This window comes from Lygodium microphyllum, chromosome 14 (genome assembly GCF_053477565.2).
Source record: "Lygodium microphyllum isolate KBCC chromosome 14, Lygodium_microphyllum_v1.1.10, whole genome shotgun sequence".
Taxonomy (NCBI): Eukaryota; Viridiplantae; Streptophyta; class Polypodiopsida; order Schizaeales; family Lygodiaceae; genus Lygodium; species Lygodium microphyllum.
This window is the reverse complement of record NC_141148.1, coordinates 46,273,892-46,289,310: the sequence shown is the minus strand read 5'-3', so window position 1 is coordinate 46,289,310 and position 15,419 is coordinate 46,273,892.

Genomic DNA, 15,419 nt, shown 5'->3' with positions numbered 1-15,419 from the left:
GGTCTATGGCTCCTACGTGTTCTAACCAAGCGCGATCACAATCCATGTGCATGACCCCTCGCTCTATCTCGAAGACACTCTTTTTCTGTGGCTTGGAGTTTGCCCGTATTTGTTCTATTTCATGTCCCTCAGTGTCATATTCTATGGTATCTATCTCACCCTTACTTTCATCACTGAAGGATTGGCAGTCTTCGTACTTGTTATCAGAGTCCTCTGTGTCAGACTGCTCGTCGTCTCCTAGGGCTTGGTATATCTCTTGTCATTGATTAGGGACTAGGGCCCAGTTCTACATAAGGTTTAAGTCATGCACCCTGGTCCATTGCCACTTGGATTCGCCTAAGAGATCCTGGAGTGGTTTGAAGTTTGCTTCTGGATTGTCAGCTAGCTTGTCCGTTAAGTATTCTAGAACCTCCTAGAGTTCTCTTTTGTTGCTTGGCACTTGGAAGGTGACGGGCTTAGGTCTCCCACGAAGGGTTCCTGCTATCATGCAAACTGGTACACGGAGGGCGTGCCATCAGACCTGCCCATCATTTTGATGGCTTGCTCATATGTCTCATGATCTGAGAACGGCAGGTCGACTGTAGCAAGGACATGCATCCAATCTTGCTCATCCTATGGGCATGGGATATACTTGGTCAAGGGCCCATAAGACTTCTTGACTTGAGTGTTATCCTTGAGCATCGTGGAGATGGCATCCAAGTCGACTAGTGAGGTCTTCCAAGTGTCCATCTCTATCCTCACAGCTTCCATCCTGTTGCCTAGGAAGATCAAGCCGTTACCCCAATCTTCGATAACTCTGGCATTGCGCATCTAGGGTCGTCCTAATAGGATATCATAGTCCACCCCCTTCATGACTATAAAGTCGGCAGAGAATTGGACACCTGTGATTTTCACTGGCCAGTTTTTAAGTACCCCGAATGGCTTCACTCTCATGCCATTTGCTAACGTGACATTAAACCGAGTGGTCTTGATAGGTGGGTTTCCCCAAGTCTAAAGTACTGCATGGCTCAGCACACTAACCCCAGCTCCCGTGTCTACGATCCCCTTTCTCGTTGTGTCGCCTAAGGCTAGGACCAATAACAGTGCATGCATCTCGATGCCTTCCTAGAAAGAATTAATGTGCAAGGATTTTGGCACAGAGTGCAGCGTTAGACTCGATATTTGTGTTTTTGTATCATGGTCGTGTAGATCAGTGGCTTGTTCTCGTGACCCCTCAACCCACTGCTTCAAGTCTTGCCATAGAGTGGGATGCTGCTTAAGCAGGTTTCCTAGGCTTAACGTCATAGGGGTGGTCACTAGTGTGGTAAGGATATTGTTAGCTGCTCATCTCTCTCCTAAACTAGATTGTCCTAGCCAATGGCCATGACTGATTTGCAGGCCTACATCATGAAGGCTTAGCCTAGGCGGTGCTGCTTGTGGTGCGAACACATCTCCTGACTTTGGTCGAGGGGGTGAGACTGGCGTGCTTATGTTGGGGAGATCATCGATCTCATCCTCTAGGATGGGTTCAATATCCCTTAAGTGCTCTTGGGCCTCTTTCACCCAGTCCTTCACTTTCTCTATGGTGCTTTGGATGCGGGTATTCCCCTACCTTGGCACTTCCCTTTTCGGCCGTCTTAGGGGCTAATGTTTCTGCCTCTGCATCCGTGACCTTCTTCCCAACAGGCAGAGTTGTAGCACTCTCAGTTTTCAGTGCAATCTTAGCTTTCGACCTCTTCTTTATCCGCCTGCAACTCTTCCTCCCTATCGAGGCTACATCGAGGTTGGTAGGTATTGGTAGTGATATGCCGGCCTGCTTCGTCTGGGCACGGGTCATGACCCACAATGGGATAGGTGTGGCCTCCCCATCGAGGTTCTCGACACCAAACAACCCCAATGGGACAGATGGTACATTGGCTGAACTTGAAGAAGGTTTTCGCTTTGGGCAATCGACGAAGAGATAGGTGATTTTGCAGTCAACGCACCTTAGGTCAGCTTTGTCTCTATTCTGCTGCTCCCTCTCAGGGCAATGTGATGAGACATGCCCTGGGTGACCACAAGTCCAACAGATGATTGGATCCTACATCTGCCCTCCTAGGCCTCTACCTCGTCCTCTCCCTAACACCATCACTAGTACTGGTCGATAGTCCATAAGAACTGTGTTGCCCTTGTCATCGTGAGAGAGAGAAGGGTATAAGTAAGTCTCTTTCTCATTTGGCTCTTCCATGTAGTGGATTGGAGCGTCACTCAGTGGATGGGTCACGTAGGGACCAAGCGGTCTAGGTATGCTTGTAGGGTTTATGTCCACCATAGGGACAGCCAGCTTAATGTCCTTAGGCATAGGAAGTGCCAATGGGGCTCCCCTTCCAAAGAGTGGCTGCGGCTTGTTCGCTAGGTAAGGCTGGCCCTATGGTTGCGAGTATGGAAGTCTTCTCAGAAATCTGCAATGCACGATATTGTGACCGAACCTGGTGCAGTTAGCCCAAGGTCTCGACCGAGGGTCTTGACACTCGGCTGGCAAATGGTTTCCGCCACAATACACACATTGGACGTGTGGGTGCGTTGGTAGTCTCAACATGTCTTGCAGCTTGGCTATCTCCATCTTGACATTAGCCAAGTCTTGGTCATCTTGGTAGCTTTTCCCTTATCATGGGATGATGGGGTTGGTCATTCACTAGAGGTTGACGCTCTCTCTGAACTCCACAAGTTGGTTTCTTCTGAGTTGGAGCTCCTGGAGCTCCACTCTTCCAACTGATCGTCAACTCTGATGGCTTCCTCAAAAACCCTAGCTAGCGTGTCTCACTGCAAACTCGAGTTTCTTGCCAAATCCTTATACAGTTCCTTGTTTCGAATTCCATTGATGAATACAGTTGAAACCGCTCTTTCAGTCGGTCATTCGCCCGTAGGGATTCTCTTAAAGAGGCTCCTCATGTGGGTTATGTAATCGCGAATGTCCTCATCTTTCTACTTGACATTCATTAGTCGTACTAGCAAATTTTTGGAGTATCCAGGCTCGACAAATCTCTTGATGAAGAGGTTCTTGAGGCCATTGAAATTTGCTCGCTCTGCGGCATCTAAGCTTATATACCAAGTCCTACCCTTGTCACCTAAGTAGAGCCCAAACGCTTGAGAGCGCTGAGTCAAGTTGTTGAGGCCGTTGGCTTCACAGACTTGCTTGAACTACTCTACAAAGCTGCATGGATCGTCGTGGGGTTGGTACTTGTCGAGTTTCTTTGCAACCATTGGGATTTTAGACTGGCTCTTAGAGCCTTGGGTTGCTCCTAATCCTGCCAGCAGTGATGTCGCCAATGCTGTGGCACTTTGCTCTGTTGCAGTGTTGTCTAGCAGTCGCTTCATAAGAAGCTCGCTCAGCGTTAAGTCTCCTTCTAGAGCTCTCTCATAATCCATTCGATTTCTACCAGCTAAGTTCAGCACTCGCTACACCTCACGCAACTCCGTGCTTTGGCTTTGGCTCATGGCCTGCTGGTCTCTATTGTATTCTATGCTTTGCAATGCTTTGTGGGCTAGCTTTCTCTCTTCTCCTAAGTCTGCGATGATAGCATCTGCTATCCGGCTGTGGTGCTCATATCATGCGTGCGCATCGTAGCTGCTGACCAGCTGTTGAATAGCCTCTCGGAAGATGCCTAAGTCGAGTTCCTCGTTAGCCCTACAATTTGAGCTTTCTTTTGCCATAGTTGAGTTCTCGTGCTCCACCAAGCTATCGATCAGGTTGAGTAGGTTTGTCAAATCCACTTCATTGGCACCGCTTGCTCGGTCCTATTTTGCGTGTTGATGGTTTGTCTCCATCTATGGGTTCTCTCCTATTTGAGTGGTTTATCTGAGTGAGTTCCTTGACTTATTAAATACAGTCCTCAATTTATCTCCACTCAGTGTGTGTGTTCTTTCCAGTGCACTTGTACTCAATTAGGCTTTCAGTTTTCCTTTAGTGCACTTCAAGTGTGAAAATTCAAGGTGAGTGCAGCAAACAATCTCTAAGCGTCTTACGCACCCTCACTTCATTTTGGGCCTGATAGGCTTTGTCGATCAATTCTTTGGCCGTCTTGACAGGGTTTAGGGCTTTTCTGTTACGTTGCCTTGCTCGTTTTTGGGTCAAATCAAGGTTTTATGGCTCAGTGGGTTGCCTCTAGGTCTCTAGGTCTCTAGTCTCGTGATAGCCCACTCAATGCTGCTAAGCGGCTGCGCCTTACGATTTTGTCTATTCGGCACGCCAGAATCAAGTTCTGAGTATCAGGAGGGCTTGCGACAGTTTGCACTGCTGAGCTCCAGCTGAGTCAGGGCAAATTTCTAAAAAGTTGAGATAAATTTACACTCGGCCCAATTGGTCAGAATTGTAGGGGTCGAGTGGGTGACACCAACGGGCCGAATCACACTGGTCCGAGGACCGAACTTTTCGTGGGCCGAGGGTCGAGTGCCGTCACTCAGACGGGCCGAGTCAGGTCTTGGGCCGAGGGCTGAATTGGTAAATGGGGCCGAGTGGACTCTGGGCCGAGTGTCGAGTTGGTCAAGGGGCCGAGTGCCATCACTCGGACGGGCTAAGTAGACTATGAGGTGAGGGCCGATTAGGGTTTTTGGGTCAAGCCGGCCAAATGGCAGGGCCGAGGGTCGAGTTTGGGACTCGGCCCAAAAACAGCCGCTCGAACGGGCCAAACACGGCATGACGAATGCAGTGCGACGACGATTTCAATCAAATCTCACAATTTAGGCAATCACTCCAAGCACAAACTTCCAGATCCTAACTAATGTACCAAGAGAAGTGATTGGTATACCTAAGGTGAGCGGTAGGCTCTCTGATGACGAGATCGAATCGAATCTTTGTGGGGGCTCTCTCTCTCTCTCTCTCTCTCACTCACTGCAATGGTTGCAAATGAGCTCTCCCTTGGCCTCTTGGCTCTTAAACCCCCTCCCGGGTAAGGTTTTGATGCTCCCAATCACTCATTTGCCGACATTAAGCTTCCAAGCAAGCTTTTTGCCATTTTTTGCATGATTTATGCCCTGTTTTGCAATGGTAAACCCTACCCTTTCTCAATTCGATTTCCTAATCCTATCCTACGCTAAATGCAACAAGAATCGAAAGCAACAAAGTGAAATGATTTCTCCATGTTTTCCAATCATCAAACAAACAAACTAACCCAAAATACTTACTTGTTTCAAAGATCAAAACACCTAAACTTCCTACCTATCTCAAGCTCCATTTTCGGGGATGAATCCCTTACTTCGATGCTCGATATGAGGCGCTTAAGTGCTCAAGCTTGAATCCATTGGTCTCGACAACGGAACCAAAATGTGAGAGCTTTCGCTCAACCGCCAAGACCCACGGACCGCTTATTGTTTCAAGTGTTCCAAGCAAGCTCTAATGGTTATCTCTTACCTAGCCGACATGCTGTTGATCCTACGAGTGTAGTGAGCTTACCTTGATGCCGATATGAGTTGCCTTTTCTCTCACACACGTTGGTAGCTCCACAATCCTAGATGTTAGCTCAAGCATCCTCAAGCCTCCTCCATCTCCAAGCTCCATCCACCATAGCCACATGCGCAAGAGAAGAGAAGAGAAGAGAAGAAGAGGAGAGGAGATGGTGAAGAGCTTCACCCTCTTGATCCCTTACTCCCACACACTCACTCTCTCACACTCTTACACTCCCTCTCTCAAGAGCACACACAAGCAAGGAGAAGAGAAGAAGAGAAGAAGAAGAAGAGAGCTCTTGTTAGCCACACACCAAAGAATGAGCTTCTATTCACTTTTTGAACTTTATATACAAAACCCTAAATTCCCATGGGCACCCATCCCTTTCTTTTACATGACTGGCCATTGTGGCAAGGTCCTTTCTCTATTTCCCTCTTCTATCCTTATGTCTCTAGCCTACACCCGTCTAATACTTTACAATTGGCACAAGAGGGAGCCTGGCGCTCTTTTACACGAGCTTTTGGAGTTTTTTGAGGTACCTTTCATTTAAAAATATGCTTTTGACCCCATCTTAGCTTTAGAGGCCGCTTGTATGTCTTTGCTCTTTTTCCATCCTCTTCTTACTTTTTCATTCATTCTTTCGCCTTCTTGACTTGGGGTTAACACAAGTATTCTTCAAGTTGCTTCTTAGGGAATGCACCCATGTTTGCAAGGACGTAGACACGTGCGAATACCCTGAGTTTAGCATCCAACTCGGTTAAGCATTCTGCGACACTTCTATGTTCAATGAGGGCTTGCTCGATTGCTATCTCATGCAAGGTTCTAGGAGTTTCCCTAGGCTTTAGCATAGCTGGGGGCTCAGGACTAGATGAGCAAGATTAGTCAATGCTAGGATTGCTTATGCTCTCGGGGTTTGTGCATTTTTCCTGTTGTTTTTTTGCTATTTCATGGTTCTCCTCGGATGTGACTAGTGTAGATTTGTCAGCCTATTGTGATAGTGTTGTATCCACTCTTGATTGGTCAATGTGAGTTTTGTTGTTGGTGGATTGAGTGTTGCAAGCAATCTTTGATGGTAACGACTGCTTTGATTTTTCAGAACACGCATATGTGTTTGAGGTTTCACCGATATTAGGAGAGACATCAATGGGTTCATTGGTGGATGGACTCGATGCTTTATTCCTCAGCTCTCCAACGCTCTTGGTCTCAATGTTCTTGGGTTCCACAACCACCTGTAATAACTGCTATTGTTTTTGTTGTTTTCTCCTCTTTTTCTTGGTCAATGAAGGTGCATAACTTAATGACTCAGGACCCTGAACTAGGTCAGCCGCCGTCGTTGATTTGCTTGGTTGGGCCTCAGCTTTCCCCTTCTCTGGCGTGTCCTCATGGGACGTAGTTGCGACCTGCTGGACAGCCTTGCTAGGTTGATTGGTCAGATGTGCTATCTCCTTGGCCACATATTTGAGAGGTTTCTCCTCAAGCCTAGGCTTTAGGTGCTTTGGAAGTGCTGGAGTTGTTAAGAATGCTGGCTGCGGCACCTCCTCAATAGGTGAACTGCTAAGGACACGTTCTGCAAGGGTCGTTGTCACGGTGAAGGGCTGTGTCTGTTGTAATCCCTGATAGGAAGTAGTAGCAGCTAGTTCAGTGGGTTGGCTACTCTTGGTGGATTGTGGTGTCAAGTGCCTAGGGCGATCAGAAGTGGTCGTGTCTTTTATTACCCTTTGAACATTCACCTGTGTAGATCGAGCATGAGTTGATCTAGTCACATTAGGTTGCACAGGTATATCCTTGGGCCGAGAGCTACGGATGGTGTCATGTCCCACCTCTTGGACGTTTGGAAGCTTAGATGGAGATAGAGATTGGGATTGAGCAGCTGCACTTGATGACTGTTGTTGTGCTTCATGTGTCCATTTAGGGAAAGAGTGTGTAGGAGACTTGGGACTCTTAAGTGGCTCCGACACTGACTAGAAGATTTGCTCATGGCTGTTAGATGATTTTACCATTTGCTTTGCTGAGCATTTAACCTTGCCATGAGCAATGTTGTGCCTATGATGCCTGCTATCCTCTTGGGGAATCAAAGGCTCCTTGGGCACTAGTGGCTAGAAGAGGTGGTCTCCCCTGGTGGGCGCAGTTCAGATGGCGATTCAGTTCCAAATACTGATGTCATTCCTGGCTGGGCTAGTCCTGCTTGCTCAAGGTCCATGGCTCCTACATGTTCCAACCAGGCGCAGTCTCATTCCACATGCATGACTCCTCGCTCCATCCTGAAGATACTCTTCCTTTGCGGCTTGGAGTCTGCTCGTATTTGCTCTATTTCTTGTCCTTCAGTGCCGTATTCCACGGTATCTACCTCACCCTCACTTTCATCACTGAAGGATTGGCAGTCTTCATATTCGTCGTTAGAATTCCCTTCATCAGATTGCTCGTCTTCTCCTAGGATTATTGGGTTGTTAATCAATATTTTCTAGCATTGATGTAGGTTGAACTTGTTTAACCATTCAACACTCATGCCAAGAGACATATTCCACAGTGGATTCTGTGAGGTTTTTCGATGGATTCTGTAAAACTATTTATTTGTCGGGACTTGTACACAAGGTGGATTCCTTGTGTGAGAAGTTGACGGGGACGCTTGTCCTTTTCGGGTGTCAGATTAATTTATTATGCACATAGGTGATTCCACATCGGGTGATTCCACAAAATACATATAAAATTAATGGAGGTTTATGAGTTTAGAGCGTGCACTCGAATTAAATTAAGGTTAGGACAGTGTTCCAACCTATTTTAATTATTTGTAGCTAAAGACTGCTAGGTATTCACTAATTTTTGTTTGTTTTATTCATAAACAATTGTGAATGCTTCAATTGATGTGTAGAACATGTAGCGGTGGCTTTGGATAGCACTGGGTGTTAGCGTAAGTCCAAGCGTAAATTTCATAATTATGGTTACTTATCTTAAGTATAATATATAATATTATGTATTTATATGATATTGTATTATTAAAATTATTACTCTATTTGTAAGTTATAAGTTTAAACTTCTTTAGTAATAATTAGGTCATTGTCCTTAGTGTTAAATAACTGTCAGACGAACAAGGTGGAAAATCTAAAGCAGAAGACAAAGACCAAGGCAAAAGTGAAACAAAAGACGAAGGTGCGCCAAAGAAAATATGGAAGCACAAGAGGTGCAGACATGTCCTAAATAAAGAAAAAATGCGCACAAGAAAAAGCGCAAGTCAATATTTTTGTAAAAGAGCACAAACGCATCATGATTTAATTTAAAGAGCGCCAAACTCTCACCTATGCAATTTGTAAAGATAGACAGGCAGTGGAAAGGAAGCTAGGAAGATAGAAGGACAATGGAAAAAAGGGCCGGCCATGTAAAAAAGGGAATAAGGGGATGACTGCCCAAAAGGGATTTAGGGTTTTGTATATAAAGTTGAAAAGTGAATGAGAAGCTCATTCTTGTGTGTGGCCAAAAGTGGTTCTCTTCTTCTTCTTCTTGCTTGCTTGAGCTTGTGCTTGAGAGAGGGAGTGTGAGAGTGTGAGGGAGTGAGTGTGTGAGGGTGAGAGACCGAGGAGGAAAAGCTCTCCATCTTCTCCTCTCTTCTTCTCTTCTCTTGTCTTGCTCGGGGCAATGGAACTTGGAGCATGGAGCTTGAGGATGGAGCTTTCTTGAAGCTTGCACTTGGATCATGGAACTACCGGAGTGCGTGGGAGAGGAGGTAACTCGATCGGCATGGAGGTAAGCTCACTACACTCATGGATAGGTAGCGCGTCGGCTATGTGAGAGGTAGCCATTAGTGCTTGGTTTGGAACGCTTGAAGCAATAAGCGGTCCGTGGGTCTTGGCGGTTGAGCGAAAGCTCCCACATTTTGGTTCCATTGTCAGGACCAACAGATTCAAGCCTTGAGCACTTGTGCGCTTTGAATTGAGCATTGAAGTAGGATTTTTCCCAAACCAGTGCTTGAGGTAGATAGGTAGGAAGCGAGGGAGTTTGAAGAGGTATTCGATCTCCTCAGCAAGTAGGTTTTTGTTGTTTTGGACTTGGGAAAGTATGATGGAGTAGTGTAGGTATTTTCCTTATGATTTTTTTTTGCATTTAGGAAGGATAGGAGAAAAATGTTGGAGCAAACAGTAGGGTTTTCTGTTGATGTATAACAAGCTGAAACATGGAAAAGAAGGGCAAAAAATGAAATTTTGGGTTAAATGTTGGTGAAGGGAGCAAGACTAAGGTGAGTGCAGGCTTGGGCAGGGTGGTGATAAGGGGCCAGGAGTGGCAAGAAATGCCACATTGTGCATTGTAGGGTTTCAGGAAAGCAGGAGAGAGGGAGAAAGCTTCGTCACGTGATCCACTTCGATCTAGCCATCCAGGAGTTATTTGCCGAGCCCAAGTACTTCCACATCTTCCCCTACATGAGTAGGTTGGATCTAGAGGTGCTTAGCAGGTAGGAAGCCCTCAATCACTCGGCATGAGGAATTCTTTGAAGTTTGAAAAAAATCACGTCGCGCTCGGCCCATCCGAGTGACGGTGATTCTGGGTTGAGTCCTAGAATCAGCCCTCGGACTGCTCGGCCATTCGGCCCACTACACTCGGACGCCTTTCACTCGGCCCGTCCGATTGAAGCATTCAGACAAACTTTGAAATTCGACCCTCGGCCCAACCCCACTTGGACAAGTTGACATTTGGCTCGGTCGAATTTACCACTTGGCCCTCGGCCCACTCGGCCACTCGGCCTCAGACAACCACACTCAGATTGGCCGAATTTGACATTCGGACTAGTTACATTCGGCCCCTTCTCATTTGGCCCTTGGCCCTCAAACGGGCCGAATTGAGCATTCGGCCCTTGCAATCCAGACCTGTTGGGCCGAATTTGGATTTGTCCAAATTTTAACCTATAGACCCTGAAACTGATCGAGAGACCATATAGAGCTGAAACCATATCATAGATCAATCACTGGGCTGAAATCTAGAGCAAGTAGTTCAAAATTTGGCTACAAATAGTCCTCCAAATCACGCATGGCATTTACCATAACCCCCCCCCCCCCCCTGAACCCCCGTAGAGGGGGCTCTGCCCTCTTCGCACCTGCCCTGAGTAGGTTGGAGAGAAAACGTGCACCGTGATAGGTCCTCCAAATTAGACCCTAGTGTAGTAATGGCTCTACACAAGTATGGATTCTCACTTGCAAAAAAGAAACCAAAAGCCCATACCTGAAAACAAAGACAAACAGAGACCCTAGAACCTCAATGGGCCAATCTAGCCAACAAGGGCGAAAAGGCCACACTGCAAAAACACGTACGTGTTGCATTCGGACTGCGTCTAGTCAAAGTAGAAAGCAACAACATCAAGCTACAACAGCGAGGATGACTAGATATGATAGTCCTAACAATAGATGCACCTTGAATAACACTGCACAGGCGATCCAAGACATCAGTGGAGAATCCACATCTTTTCGTGCAGTTGGGGACTCAAGGGCATTTGTCAGAAGGCTTAAATTTACAAGCCAAGACCCGGAAGACAAAGACATAGTATCACCTGCTTATCTTAGGGTCAAACTCATTGCGAAAAGAGAGCATACTATCGATGCTCTGATTGATGAAGGAGCATATTTTAATATCTTGACCTATGAAACATGGACCAACCAGAGCTCACATCGACTAATGCAACTCTTAGCCCTTACAGGGGACACCCACAAGCACTCATAGGGAAGTGCAAAATCCTTGCGACAATCGAAACTAAAAGCTTTCCTATCCTATTTCATGTTCCCCCAAATAGTGCTATTTACGGGAAGGAAACCCTCTTAGGAAAACCCTTTAAAAGGGCGCCAAGTGTGAGGCCGACTATGTAGCATAGAGGATACACTTGACACTACTGGGTGTGAGGATAGTCACAACCTTTAGCAAGGGTGACCTCATCGAACCTTGAGGGAAAGGCAAGGAAGGTGCTGACATAATAGTCAAGCCTACTAATGAGAGCAAGGACTTGTTGGAAGAGTTGATACAAGCATAGGTCGAACAACGAGAACCAGTGAGTGAGGCCATGCCTGAAACAAGAAGGTCAAGAGACAATGACAAGGATGGGCTTTGGACTTACAAATATTGTAGAAGACCCCAAAAGAATCCCAAGCCTTATAGACAAAGGCATCGATGGAGGGTCAGCACAACACCACGATGGATATCCAAAGCGTTGCTACGTGCTCAAGGGTATTACACAGGTAACCGATGGATTTGGTTGCCAAAACCCCCTGCTAAACCTCCTTTGTTGACTGAAGACCAGATCGTATCAAGAGCAAAGAAGCGTAGGAGGAGATCTAAAGGAAAAACCAAGTCTCGAGTTAAAAACATTGGAGTGACCGAGCCCCTCACAATCGAAATCAAGAAACCAAATGAGACTAATCAGAGGGTAGATCCTCAACCTAGCATGCTTGACAAGCAGATATCAGATGTAATCGTTGAGGATACGCAACTTAAGAATTGGCCATTAAAGATCGCAAGTGTCCAATTCTCCGTTGACTTTATAGTCATGAAGGGAGTGGACTACGACATCCTATTAGGCCGCCCTTGGATGCGCAACGCTAGGGTCATCGAATATTGGGGTAACGGCTTAATCTTCCTTGGCAATAGGACGGACGCTGTGAGAGTAGAGATGGACACCTGGAAGACCTCACCAGCCGACTTAGATGTCATCTCTGCTATGCTCAAGGGTAATGCTCAGGTCAAGAAGTCCTATGGGCCCTTGACCAAGTATATCACATGCCCAGAGGACGAGCGGGACTGGATGCATGTCCTTGCTACAATCGACCTGCCGTTCTATGATCACGAGGCATATGAGCAAGCCATCAAAACAATCGGCAAGGCTAACGACACACCCTCCGGACTAGTCTGCATGATGGCAAGAAGCCTTCATGGGAAGCCGAAGCCCGTCAACTTCCACGTCCCAACCAACAAAAGGGAACTCCATGAGATACTGGAATATCTATCGGACAAGCTAGCTGGCAATCCAGCTACAAATCTCAAACCACTCCATAATCTCTTAGATGAATCCAAGTGGCAATGGACCAGAGTGCATGACTTAAACCTCATGTATAATTGGGCCCTGGTGCCTGACCAACGACTAGAGATAGATCATGTGTTATTTGCATGCATTTGTTATGAGCAATTATTAATAATAAAATGTAGTGACACATTTTTACTATTAGTTCTAGTTGGCATAATGAGTTTATTATTGTTAAACATTTGCAATAAATTTAAAGGTAGGAGCATACAATAACAATGCTAGTTAGTAGCATGCATTTGCTACTAGTGCTAGGTTGTAGCATCATGCATGTAGAAATAGTGCTACTTAATGGCATGCATTTGCTACTAATGGTACTTAGAAATAATGCTACTTAGCTGCATGCACTTGATACTAGTGCAGCAACACTTATGCAATATGCATATAAGTACAATGCTAGTTAGCAATATGCCTTTGCTACTAGTGACCATAGCAACATGGATATAATTACAATTTTAGTTAGTAGCATTTGGTTAACTGGCAATGTTACTTAGGATTGCTAGCTAGAGATTGTCTACAAAACTACAAATAAGCATTTCTTATTAGCAGTGTTAACATAGCTAGTTACAAAGTAGCTAAAACTACTTGAGTAGTAATGCTAAGTAACAATGCAAACATACATGGAATTACTAACTAGAAATGTTGAAAATTATACTGAGTTGTAAATGTACCTAACCAATGCAAGTTGAAAATTATACTTAAATGTAACTCACAAATGCAAGTCAACATCATAGCTAGTTTGAAGTATTACTTGTCTAATTAGAAGATATAATTAACAATGCCAATGAAGAATAATCCTACCTAGCTAGCATTATCAAGTAGAACTTGTAATAAAGCTAGTTATCAACTCTTTATGTAGTGCTAATTAGTTGTTTTTTGAGAAGTAGAAGCACTACTCATACTAAATTTTAAAAAGTGCAACAATAATATTTTTACTATCTTTATATATGTACCTCATCCAATAAATGTAAGGGATGTTAAAAGTGTTTCTCCTGATTCTCTTTTCCCACACATCTTCTTAGGGGTGTGTCTCATTTTCCTAAGAGAGGTATAGAAGGACTTTGATTTCTTCTGTGATGGGGCTACTTTGTTGCTGCTTCCAACAAGCAGAAAATACAAACATTTTTCTATTATCATCACAAGTTGTGGATAAGTAGGGTCTCATTAAATAGATTATCCTCCTTTGAACTCTAAGGACTTTTGAGAGTTTGGAAATTTGTACATCTTAAGATGTGGGTGCATCAAATAGCATCAAACCAAGCAACTTTTAGTCTTCATGTTTGTGATGCATAGTCATCTCCTAATTGCGAGAGTCTAAGTCAGATGATGGGGACATTATGAGCTTTGACATTTAGTTTGTCATGTATTTTAATGGAGGAGACACCTCTTTTTAAAGTATGTATTTTTTCAAAAGTTGGGCTTGAAATGTGTTCACATTGTTTCTAGCCAATTTCCAGACTTCACATTTCTTTCTTAGTGATGGGTTGGAGGACTATTCATGCTGGACAGGTGGCGATTTGTGCATATTGGCTATGATTAGCATTTTACCTAGAATTTTTGTTATTTTCTTTCGCAAATACAAGTTGAATAGTACTTTTTTGCATATTTTGATAGATCTGCTAGTTTTGATAAGATTTCACTATTTTATAATAGTGAGGTTTAAGGGGCAGATCATATTCTATCATGTAGGTTTCAGCACACTCCAACATTTGAGACTCTCCACCTTATGGTATTGCCTTTCTTCATTAGCTGATTTGATGCCCTCACTGATGCCTTGGGCTATGTTGTAGGGACTAATAAGTCCTCATTTTATTCAACTTTCCTTCAGAGTTTAGTGTAGATTTTCTTCTTCCATTCTAGTCTTTCTCTTCCCTTTTCTCTCTATGTTCATGTTTCCTATTCCTTTGTGCACTCTCACATGGTGTCATTTCCAAAGTGAGGACTAAGAGGTTCTATGAAGAGAAAACCACACTTAGCTTGTAGTTTGGAGCAAATCTATTGCAAAAAGCACAAGTTTTTTGCATTATTCAAGCCCTCCACAAAGTGTGCAATACATCTACAACTCCTTGCATAGTGTAGTTGACTTTCCGTTTGTTCACGCATCCCAAAACCAAAATGCAAAAAACACATGTTTTTTGCATTATTCAAGCACTCCATAAAGTGTGTAATACATCTACAACTCCTTGCATAGTGTAGTTGACTTTCCCTTCATTCCGGCATCCCAATACGGAAATGCAAATATTTTTATAGTGTGTTTGCAGGTTTTCAAAGATGGATTACTATTGATTTGATGCTCTTGATGATTCCCAAGAGGAGCTTCTCCCTTCTCCTAATAGGTAGTCACACTAGTCAAGCTGTCATGAAGAGCAATCTGAAGATCAACATTCAGAGCCTCACTCTCCCTATGTTAGGTTGAGAAGATCGGAGTCCCCCCTCACCTCCCTTGCTTCTCTCCATATTTCATATAGGGCTTGTACGTCTTGCCCTTGTATTGCCATAATGACATCTCCTTCTATTCAAGCCCCTTCCATTCCTACCAAATGAAGATCAACTTGATGGATTGAACTACTCTCTTTGGCTATGTAAAGTGGATTGTATCCTCAACACCTTTGATCTTTGGGATTTTGTTACCACCCATGGTCCTCGTCTAGTGGAGGATCCCCACATTGGTTCTATGATGGGCCAAGATGCTCTTTGGGATCAACTCAACTCTAGAGCACAATCTTTCATGAGCTTATGAGATTTTGTCCTTATTCATGTGCATAGACTTTAGACCATAATGGAAGTGTGGATGAAGTTACCTTCCCTCTATTATCAAAAGATATTTTTCCAGTACATCACCCTAGAGAAGAAACTTTGAATGTTCTTAGTTGATGATTTCCCCTCTATACATGAGCACATTAAGCAAATGGAGGACATGCAAGATGAGCTTGCATCCCTTGGTCATATGATACCTTCAAATGATATGGT